The sequence below is a fragment of the Taurulus bubalis genome (genome assembly GCF_910589615.1).
Source record: "Taurulus bubalis genome assembly, chromosome: 7".
NCBI lineage: Eukaryota > Metazoa > Chordata > Actinopteri > Perciformes > Cottidae > Taurulus > Taurulus bubalis.
In genome coordinates this window covers 10,150,820-10,161,226 of record NC_136595.1, presented here as the reverse complement: position 1 = coordinate 10,161,226, position 10,407 = coordinate 10,150,820, and positions in this window count along the sequence as shown.

Genomic DNA, 10,407 nt, shown 5'->3' with positions numbered 1-10,407 from the left:
TGATAGGGCAATTAATAAAATATATGTTAATAGGAGCTTAATTGTTTTACAACAGCGGTTTTGACAAGGCTGAGGGAGGGGGGCGAGGGATGTCAGCGATATATGAAAATGCGCGGCTACTTCTCAGCAGCGTCGCCCTCAGCCCAACATATGGTCTCCTTTCCAGGCTTTGACTCTACCACATAATGGGAGCCTGCTGTTTATTATTTTTTTTGTGAAACATTAGTGATGTCACTACTCCTTTTGTCTCCTCAAGACAATAGCTGCTGCCTCGCAAGCGAGACAGCCCCCCCTAAAAGATGACATTTGAATATTAACAAATCCATCACTAAAACATACGAGCCCTCTCGATTGCACTCACGAGGATGTGACTGAATCCTGAGCTGTTTGTTTGACATCACGAGGGTGAGATTTTTTTTTTCATTTACTCATCTTTGCAAAAATGTATTAAATTACAAGTGTATTATTTTAAAAATCTGGCAAATTATTATAATAATCTTGTGGACTTTTTAAATTTTCATTTTAGGGTGTTTCACTAAATATATTCGAACATTGAACAATCTAATGCTGTACAGCAACAGACAGATGTCAAAGAAAAACAAATTTGACAATTAAGCACATGAAGCAGGTGCCCTCGCCAAACACCAAATCAAAACACACGTAGCGACCGCTTTTCATGTTTCGCAACGCTAATTATGGAACGTGAGCTGCGCTTGAAAGCGGCTCATTGGCTTGCTGATGGGGACGCTCTCTCATCAGTGTTTGTGTGCACTGGTTTCTGTGGCGGCGCTGTGTGTTTCAGTGCAGGGCGATGCCAAGTGATTCACACACAAATGACCTGAGGGAGGCAGCAGTGCAGCGAACAAATGTGAGCACAGCATCTCACACTCCGAGTGTGCTTTAAAAGGCCATTTACATAGTGAAATCTAATTACCCCAGCTCTATGAGAGAGTATTTGATCTCAATCTTAAACAGAGCAGAACATATTATTAACAGGGGGAGAGAGAAGGGGGGCTTTTCTTAGATGAAGGTGGCTTACTGAACAGAGGAATCAGCATGTACACAATTCAGCACTCCCTTTTCTTTTTTAATTATTTTCCAACACAGATGAAAAGGGAAGAACACTGATTTATTTGTGTCCTGGGAGACAATGCAGGGCTTGTGAGACATGAAAAAAAAATCCAAAAGAGGGGAACTTGGGTGGACAATGGTGGGAGAACAAAGTCTCTCTCATTCTGTTGTTTCTGCTTGGAAAAGCAAATGAAGAAGAAGTAAGAAAGTTCCCAGTGTTCCTCCATTAACGATCTGATTTTCGAGCCAATTCCATCAAGCACCCCACACAATCATAATTACAGCAGAGCCACATCGTTGTTTTTTTTACTCAGGTCAATAAGTCACCACGTCACTTTAACAACAGACTTTTCTCTCCGGAGGCCTTTCAACATGGACGACAAATAAATCCACTTAAATTGTACGTATACTAAACAAATCTACGCATACTTCCTGATGTACTCACAGGTTGTGAAGTACAAAGACTCGTCATGAAAACGTGGTACAATTGTTTGGAATCACTTCAACTCCAACCAGAATGAACAGACATGAATTACCTAAACTTGTCAACATTTAGAGTCCCGGGTGTCCATTGGAGTATTTTATCAAACCAAACATTCAATAACAAATAAAATAGAAATAAATTATTTTTAATTTGAGTATTGTGTATATTTTAAATGTTTATATTTCATACGTTCATGATGCTACTCCCTCCTATCATGCTAATCTTCCAATAAAAGCCAAGCAGAGGTCATCAACACTTGCCATCCTGTAGCAGAAAGCTCCATTATTTCACTTTTGTTCGTATGCATGGACCTAAACGACGAATTGTTTCTCATCAGTGCTTCCCGTGGAGAGCAGCAAACACCGGCGTGGACACAGTAAGGACGGCGTGCCTGCGCCTCCTTACGTTTACATTCCCATCGCTGACTCTTTATATCCAAAGTGGGGTACAGTGAGTGGACAATAACAGCGAGGAGACATGTAAGTGAGCTCTCTGCGCATTTACGGCCGTATAGATGTTCGGCGTGTACGCACGTGTAATTGCTTACATGCACTTCATAGCTCCCTCCCTTTGTTGTGTTAATACAACCTCAATGCCGCACCAATTTGTCGGACTCCATTTATGTACGGGATGCTTATTTTTTTCCTCTTTTCTTTTCTCCTCGCCATTACCGGAGGATCGTCCAGTGACTTGCCCTCATTTTGTATTACAAAATTAGAGCTCTCTCGAAAATGACTGCATGAAGAAGGGCCCCGTGCTCTTTCCGCTCTTTGTTCTCGCTCTTGCAAGAAAAATAAAATCACATATAACTGCAGTCCCTCCACAAGGAGTTTTTTTAGCTTTGACCTTTCGTGGCGCAGTAATGCAGGAAAAATGACGCGGAGCACATTTTCTTGCCCGAGCCTCTTCTCTTCCATCGTCGGGGCACAGACGCTCGATTGTGGTGCTGTGATGATGCTATTAGTAAAACTATAAACCACAGCGGTTGAATAACCCCTCTGCAATTACTCTGTTTTGGATCCCGTGTCCTGTTCTTATGCCTTTTTGAAACCAAATGACTAAAGTACTTGACTAAAGTAACACAGCGTTACATCTTCGCTATGTTTCAGTAAAATCAATGAATGCTGAGCTTTGACCCCGCCAGACTTGTGGGATTCACACACAATATGACCAGTAGATCCCCTCAGAGGAGGACGCCAGTCAAAAATCACCCCCAGCAAAACCTCACACTCCTTCTGCCTCTTTCTCCAACACAAGACATGACTTTTTTCCCGGACCCGGCGGGGATCTACAGCATAATAACATCTGTAGGAGCCTATGGATTTACCATACAGAGAACGTGTTTGGGAGACCTTGGCCGTTAGAGCGGCGCATTGTGAAACCAGCGTGCCTCGAGATCTAATGGCATCGCAGGGGAAAACAATCGGGATGACTTCGCTGGTATCATCCGGGGTGGTGGTAAGCCGCAGCGAGCCCTCCGCTCGGTCCCTGAAAGCAACGTGAAGTTCGCTCCTTCCCAATAATCTGGGCTGGGATCTCAAAGTCACGATGGGGAGCATTGTTGTTCCCCTGGTCTATCCACAGGCCCAACATGTGGTGCGCTGCTCATTTCCGTAGCTGCCCATGGCTTCTTGTCGACTTTCTTGGAGCAGCCCATGAATACGGGCTCTGAGGCGGCCGGGAGCCCTTTCTCACCAAGAACAATACGCAATACTAAAGTGGTCGACAACCGAGGCAGTTTTATAAGAAACATTCAAGCTGGAAATTCCAGGAGTCACTTTAAAGATGCTTAATTTTTACGGTTAGTATATACTTAATAAATATTGTACTTTTTACTCACACCACATTTATTAAACAGCTTTAGTGCCTTTGTAGATTGAGATGTTACACTACATACATACTTCATTCAATAATATAACACTCAAATGATTTTCTGAATTGATACTTTCAGTACATGTTGCTCATACTTTACTGTACTTTTCGGAGTATTTAGAATTCATGACTTTTTACATTAACTTTTGTTTCTGTACCGCTGCCTCTGCTAATTTATTTCTGAAAGCATGGTTGCTGGTTGTTGGCTGTTGATCAAAATGTAGTGGTTGAATATGTATTGATAGAACATTCTTCTGACAAATTGCTCTTCTTCAAATGATTTTTAATGGAACAGTGTGCAGCGTTTAGGGTTTACTTTAGCGTCTAGTCCCCTGAAACTAAGAATCATTGTGTTTTCAATACCATAACATTAGTTTGTTATATCTAAATAAGGAGCTGGCCTTCTTCACGGAGCCACTTGTCATGTTTCTACAGGAACTCAGAACGGACGAACCAAACACTGGCTCTGGAAAGGGCCTTTTATGGGTTTTTTTAAGTCGGCCGCCATAGTTCTCCTTCTCGCTTGGCACGCGGGAGAGGCTTCAGTTGGTTGCAATCTGGCAACTCACCACTAGATGCCGCCACAACCTACACACTTGCAGCGTTAAACTCTAAATTGGTCCATGAGTCACTGCTTGCTGCTGGTGAAGTGCTGGAAGAATTATTCAGCTCCTATAATTCAGTAAAAGTAGCACTACCACAGTGTAAAAATGAAAAGTTAAAATACTATAAAAAAGTCCTGTATGAATAACGTTACTAACTGTGTTAATAAGTATTATTAGCAAAAATAAAAATAAAAGCAAGAAAATCACCCTGGTTTTTGCGACCAAATATTATTACTTGAGGCGGAAAACAAATATTGTTGGGTCGTTTAAGCTACATAAATCTAAGATCACCACATGTTTTGTATGTAACATTTTAATTTGTAAAAACATACAAGGCACTATAGCTGTAAAATAAGTGTGGTGAAGTAGGAGTATTAAGTAGCAGGAAATGGAAATACTCTGAACTAAACCCTCCCTCAACCTGATAGCATGTCTAAATGCTTCAGAGATTTTCTCACCGTCCTCCAGTGCAAAGGCTGCAATGTAGGCAACTAATGACTTTTTTTCAGGTCACATAATGAGGACTTACAACACACTTACTGAAAATTTGAGCTTTCAATAAAACACAGCCGGGCTGAAAGCTGATTTTAAATGTTAATCATTTTATATGCGCAACCTGGGGCCCCGTCTGGAGCTATGAGCTGAAGCTTAAAAGGGGTGCGGGCTCGTTCATGCCTGGACATTGGTTGTTATGTGTGGGTTCTTCTTTTTTTTTAAACCAAGCAGCAGAAAATCCAATTATTAGCAACAACCCAATTACTTTCTCCTCAGACTCAGCGGCTCAAATCCAAGGTTGGATTTGTGGATTAGCGAGGTTTACCGATAGACTCCTAAAAAGGGAAGCAACAATGTCGAATTTCCTGGCCGCCTGCGCTCTTCCGGGATTTGGAGTCAGAGGGTGACACGATCATTGAGAGGTGGGATAATGACAGAGTGAGAGCAGGAGGAAGGACGGGGAGAAGAGCGCGGTCTCTGGACAGTAGATCACAGTTAGCCGAGGTCAAAAGTGCAAGTAGTGCCTGTCAATGGAGGCCGAGCCGCTAATAAAGTCATATCGACTTTGCAGCCCGTGCTTAGGGCTGTGAGTTACTTGACACCGAAAGCACCGCGGCATTTGTAAGTCAATTAGAGGGGGTGGATGAAGCGCAATGGCTTGCCTGTCACTCCAACCTGAGGAGGAAAAAGCCTGGACACTGACCTTTGACCTCACCCTGTCCTCCCGACTTCTAACACCTACCTGCAGGACACCTCTCTGGATTGTCGTCGCTCCGACTCCGTGGGCGCTATTGATCACGGCAGACGCTGATTCATAATGAAACGGAGCGATTTCAAACGTGGATGAAGTCGGTGTCAAATAGTGGGACACCCACTCAAGGTTATGAAACTACCCATTAAGTGCTGGCGCTCCTACTTCCGTCAAAGTGGGTCAAAAAGTAGCGGGGGGAATGAATTACTCATTAAATGAAACACTTCAATCCCCCTAATAAGGAGATCCATGAATGATATGTGCCACCTGCTAAATTCGCAAATATCCCCCTCTAAAAGCTTTGTAAGCTTCATCAAACTAATCGGAGTGGACAGCCGCCGCAGAATCTATTCGGAATTCTCCATTTGTGACTGCGCGGCGCAGGTGAAGTCTTTTGGCAATAATTGAGTGGAAGGTATGCCGTTCCCTATTAATGTGCAAGGATTAAATGTAACACCCGCCTTATATCATTCGGCGGGGAATCATATTGCGCTAAAGCCCACAGTAACCTGAGGTATCGCTTTCATTATTGCCTAATTAACCTGCTAATAGCCATGTCCTTACCGCCTCGTCTCTTTAATTATCCCAGCGCCGCGTTCCTACTGTGTCAGCCGGCTCCCCGTCCCATCACATCATTTTATGAGATCAATTTCTGTTGGCTTTATTCCTAAAGACACTGTTTAATTAACAGTTATTTTCATCCTCCACGAACATCCTATTCATGATCGGGATATTCCCTTTCGACAACTCTGTGAGGTCATGCGGGTTTTCGCAGGCGGGAGGCGGCGGAGCCGGAGTGAGTCAGTCGTGGTGTGCAGCCACTATATGTCCTCTGCAGGATGGAGAACTAAGCCTGACTGACCCTGACTGGAGAGACGCCAAAAAAGGCAGGAGTCATACCACTTCATCACGTGTTAAGTCACTCGGGCGAGACGCTGTCATTAATTGTAATAACGACTGAGCGTCAAGTCTGTGATTCACAGCCAGCGCCAAAACATTTCCGTCCACTCAGCAGAGTTTCCGCCGAGTGCAACTGCATTTTGCTCAACTTTTCACGGCTCGGACCTCCAGGAGCAAATACCGGTTGCCTCATGAGTTACACTTCATGAAGAGTTCATAAGTTGTATTTCATGATTTTATTAATGGTTAATGAATCACCTACCTATGCCTTATACATCAGTTATAAAGCATTCACCCTTTGGACCCTCACTCCCTTCAGTTAAAGTTTTTTGTTTTGCAGAGTTACAGCATGCCTTAGCCAGGCGTGTCATGTATTGCTGTTTTCAGAATAAGCAGCATGTGAGTTGGCCACAATTTGCACTTCCTGTTTGCACTGTAACCATGGATGTGCCGACTATCACTCATTCTAAGCAGATTCGTGGACATTAATCCATGAAGGACATCAGAGATATTGATATCCCTGGAATGTGTGAGGCACGCAGTGATTTAACAAATACGTGTATTGTCTGTGTGCTCAGATTAAAAACATTCAATTCAATTTATTTTGTGCTTTACAATCTATAAACAACATCAAAAGGGGTGCATTTTGGAAATAAAAGGCCCAATCGAACAGCAACATATTCTTTGTTGCCAGGTTGTGACAAATCAGCAGGTCACTTGCTAGAAGTGGAAGTAGTAGAAGTAGAAGTAGTAGAAGTAGTAGAAGTTTCATGAGCTTTCAGTAATCACTTACTTATCATACAGAATCAATAGCTAAATTCTTTTTATTATGGGAATTGTTTGACATTTTGGAAGATATGCTTATTAAAGTGTTAATTCATAACTTTTAAAGGTAGTGGTAGGCAATATTTATTCTATTTGGAAAAAACATGCCAGCTTTTTCACCCTGTTTCTAGCCTTTATGCTAAACTAAGCTAACCAGCTGCTATATAGCCTTACATTGAACAGACAGATATTTCAATGGTGGAAGAGATTATGTTTCTTTTCCCAAAATGGTAAGTATCCCTTTAATGACCATTAACAGTGATAACCGCAGACAAAATTAGAAACTAACAAGAATCTTCTCTTCTAAACCTGGCAACCCAAAGGTTCTTCTCACTGTATGAATGGCTAATGTCTGATATGTACGTAAATAAGTATCTATTAGTAACTACTTTATTAAGCATTAATAAAGCTATTAGTAATACATCGGAAGGGTCCTCATGAGAGAGTGGTACCCAAATATGTATGGTTCCTCCATTATTTCCTCAGATGTTTCCATACAAAAAAAAGCTCTTTACAAAGAAAATATCATGTCACTGTATGAAGCCAGGACGGGAGGCAACAGTGCAAGTAAAGATGCAACTATCTTCTGTCATTTCCCTCTAGACATACAACCACTGGAGCATTTAAGTCGCTAGACGCACAGCCAAGACTCAGACAAGTGAATTTATGTGTTAAGTTGGTGTCCCCCTCCCTCTCCCTCACTGTCTCCAAGGCCCAGCACAGATAGCAAGTTCCATTAGGAATTTCAAGTCGAATTAAGGTGCTTGGGGAGGACACATTAACACATGTGCCGCTTCTGTAGTTAAATGTCAGAATGGGAATGAGGCCTGTGACTTTATATTCCATTAGCCGCTGCCTCGTGTTTCCCTGCTGTGTATCTAAATAAATAATCAAGACAGCCTCCAAAACACGAATCATCTTTTCACAATAATAGAAAATTAATGGCTCTGCTTGGGTAAGTAAATTACACCAAGAACATCCCACAGCCGAAATCACTGCAGAGAGATGATGACAAAGGATGCATTATAGGCCACAGGAAAGAGGAACCCACTCGTCCAGAAAATTCTGAAATCTGAATAAAAATGCGGGGGCTTTCAAGCTCTTCACAATCACCTTGCATGAAAGTCTTATTCAGTTTGGCTTCTTATTAATTCATAAGCCATTAGTAACATATTTTCTCTAACAAAAAGCTCCTGACAAAGGGGGAAAAAGAGCGTGTTTGGGAGAGGTATGTGCAATTAACATTTAAGCATGGACGATTAAAAAGAAGTCTCAAAGAAATGGCTTAGACTGGGGTCTTAAAAGATGCAAACGGCTGAACTATTTTATGGGGCATTAGCCAGATATATTTAAACCCAGCTGAAGTGTTTTCCTGCCATAGAGTAAGCATAACACCTGTCATACTAAATCATGTACACACTCGGCTGCTATTCAAATGGATAAAGCCAGGCCAGGATAGAGCACAAACCAATGGATACACGACACTACTGCTGTGCACTAGCTGTTACAGCAGCATTGTTTGTAACAGTGAGCCTAAATATACATTGCCAAAGCAATTACAAATATTAAAAAAAAGACAAATAATTGATTAGTTGATGGAAAGAAAATTAACTGATGACAGTAGCATGAATGGATTAAGCAACCAGACTGATAGTCTACAGCCATGCTAGCAGCTCTGTGAGGCTTTTCCTCTGACACAGCGGTGCTTTGAGTGAACATCAGCAACAATGGCAACAATGACAATGTTAACATGCTTATGTTAAGGAGGCACAGCGTCACCCATTGTCACCCTCTTACTTCACCGTGTTAGCATGCTAAAAAGTGCTAATTAGCACTCAGCAATAAGTCCAGCTGGGGCTGCTGGGAATGGCATTAGTGCTGTGGGTATTTGTTCATAGGCAAAAGTACACTGGACAAAAATGTACAGTTCAGCCTACAGATGGGGGAGTTTTTACCAAATGTCAGTGCAATCTATCCAATAGTTGTCATGACATTTCATTAAAAAACAACAGTGTCAACCTCCTTGTGGAACAAGATGAAATGTCTGGGGATCACCAGTCATTGAGGTTCAACATCTGATAACCATGAATGTTTGCAGTACATTTTCACGACAATCTATCAGATAATTGTTAAGATAATTCCTTCTGAAACAAAGTGGTGGACCGACTAAAAATTGATTTATCAAAAAATACAAACATATTTACAGATTATTAGTGAATGAACATGCAAAACACAATAATTCTTTGCCGGTTTCTCTTTTCTGTCTTATCCATGTAAGGAGAGGATAAGACTGTCTTATCCATGTAATGTAACCTGAGCTCATATGCTCATTTCCAGTAACGACCTGCTTCAAATTAACACCATCCCAGACATTCACACCTGAGAGCTGACATGTGGAACCACGTTTTCTTTCTCATTTTTTTTGCTCAACCAACATACCTAATTACAGCACGGAAAATGACCAGTATATTGTGTAACAGTGAAAAGGATCTCTGATGAATAAAAAATGTCAAATTGTAAGAAAAAAATACCGCCTTAGGTGAAACATGTGAGGTAAAGGCTGCACAAACCCTCAACGGGAGCTAATTCCAAAGTGAAAGAGGTGTTAATGCCATCTCATTTCCCCCACATAAACACCTTTCTCTCTGCCTGCACATCAATTATTAGCACAGATGCAACCTACTGTTTACTTTTTAAACAGGAAGAGCACGCTGCAGCACATGAAAAGGCATAGAGCCGGTCTGCGAGCTAATGCTGGGTGAGAGCGGACAGACCCGGGACGGGGAGCACCGGGAGAGTCATGAATAAGTCACACAGCCCCTGGACCTTCTTCTGAAGGTACCCGGGCTCTGACACAGAGCCTTTTCATCCGATCGCGCCGAGATGTCCCGGAGACGTGGAGAATTCAGATACATGCAAGTGGATATACTGTATATGCATGCGGCTGTGTTGTGTATGTGAGCAACCACACAACCCTGTGGATCACAGAGCAGGCGTCTTCATTCATCCTCTAGAGACCCCCTCAACGTCCACTCAGTATTTCAAAGAGCTTCTCTTTTTTTTCTTCTTTTTTTTATCTAGTAAGGCCTGTGTGGTGTCACGGTGCCAGGTGATTTTGCGTTCCAGTTCAAATAATGACTGTAATTAAGCAATTAAGACCTGTGAGGCAGGGGAGGCCAGGAGCAGGCTTTCCTTACACGTCTAAACAGAAGGCAAATGAGGATTCACTAGGGAATACAAACATTATGGTCTATGGCATATGGTTGCTCCCTTTGGTACTGAAAGCAATAGCTGATGAAAAAAAAAGCGCTGGTGAAATGATATGGAACGTATAGAAAACATACACACGTACACACACACACAGACACAGTCTAACTCTCTTTACACTTTTGCTGAAATTAAAA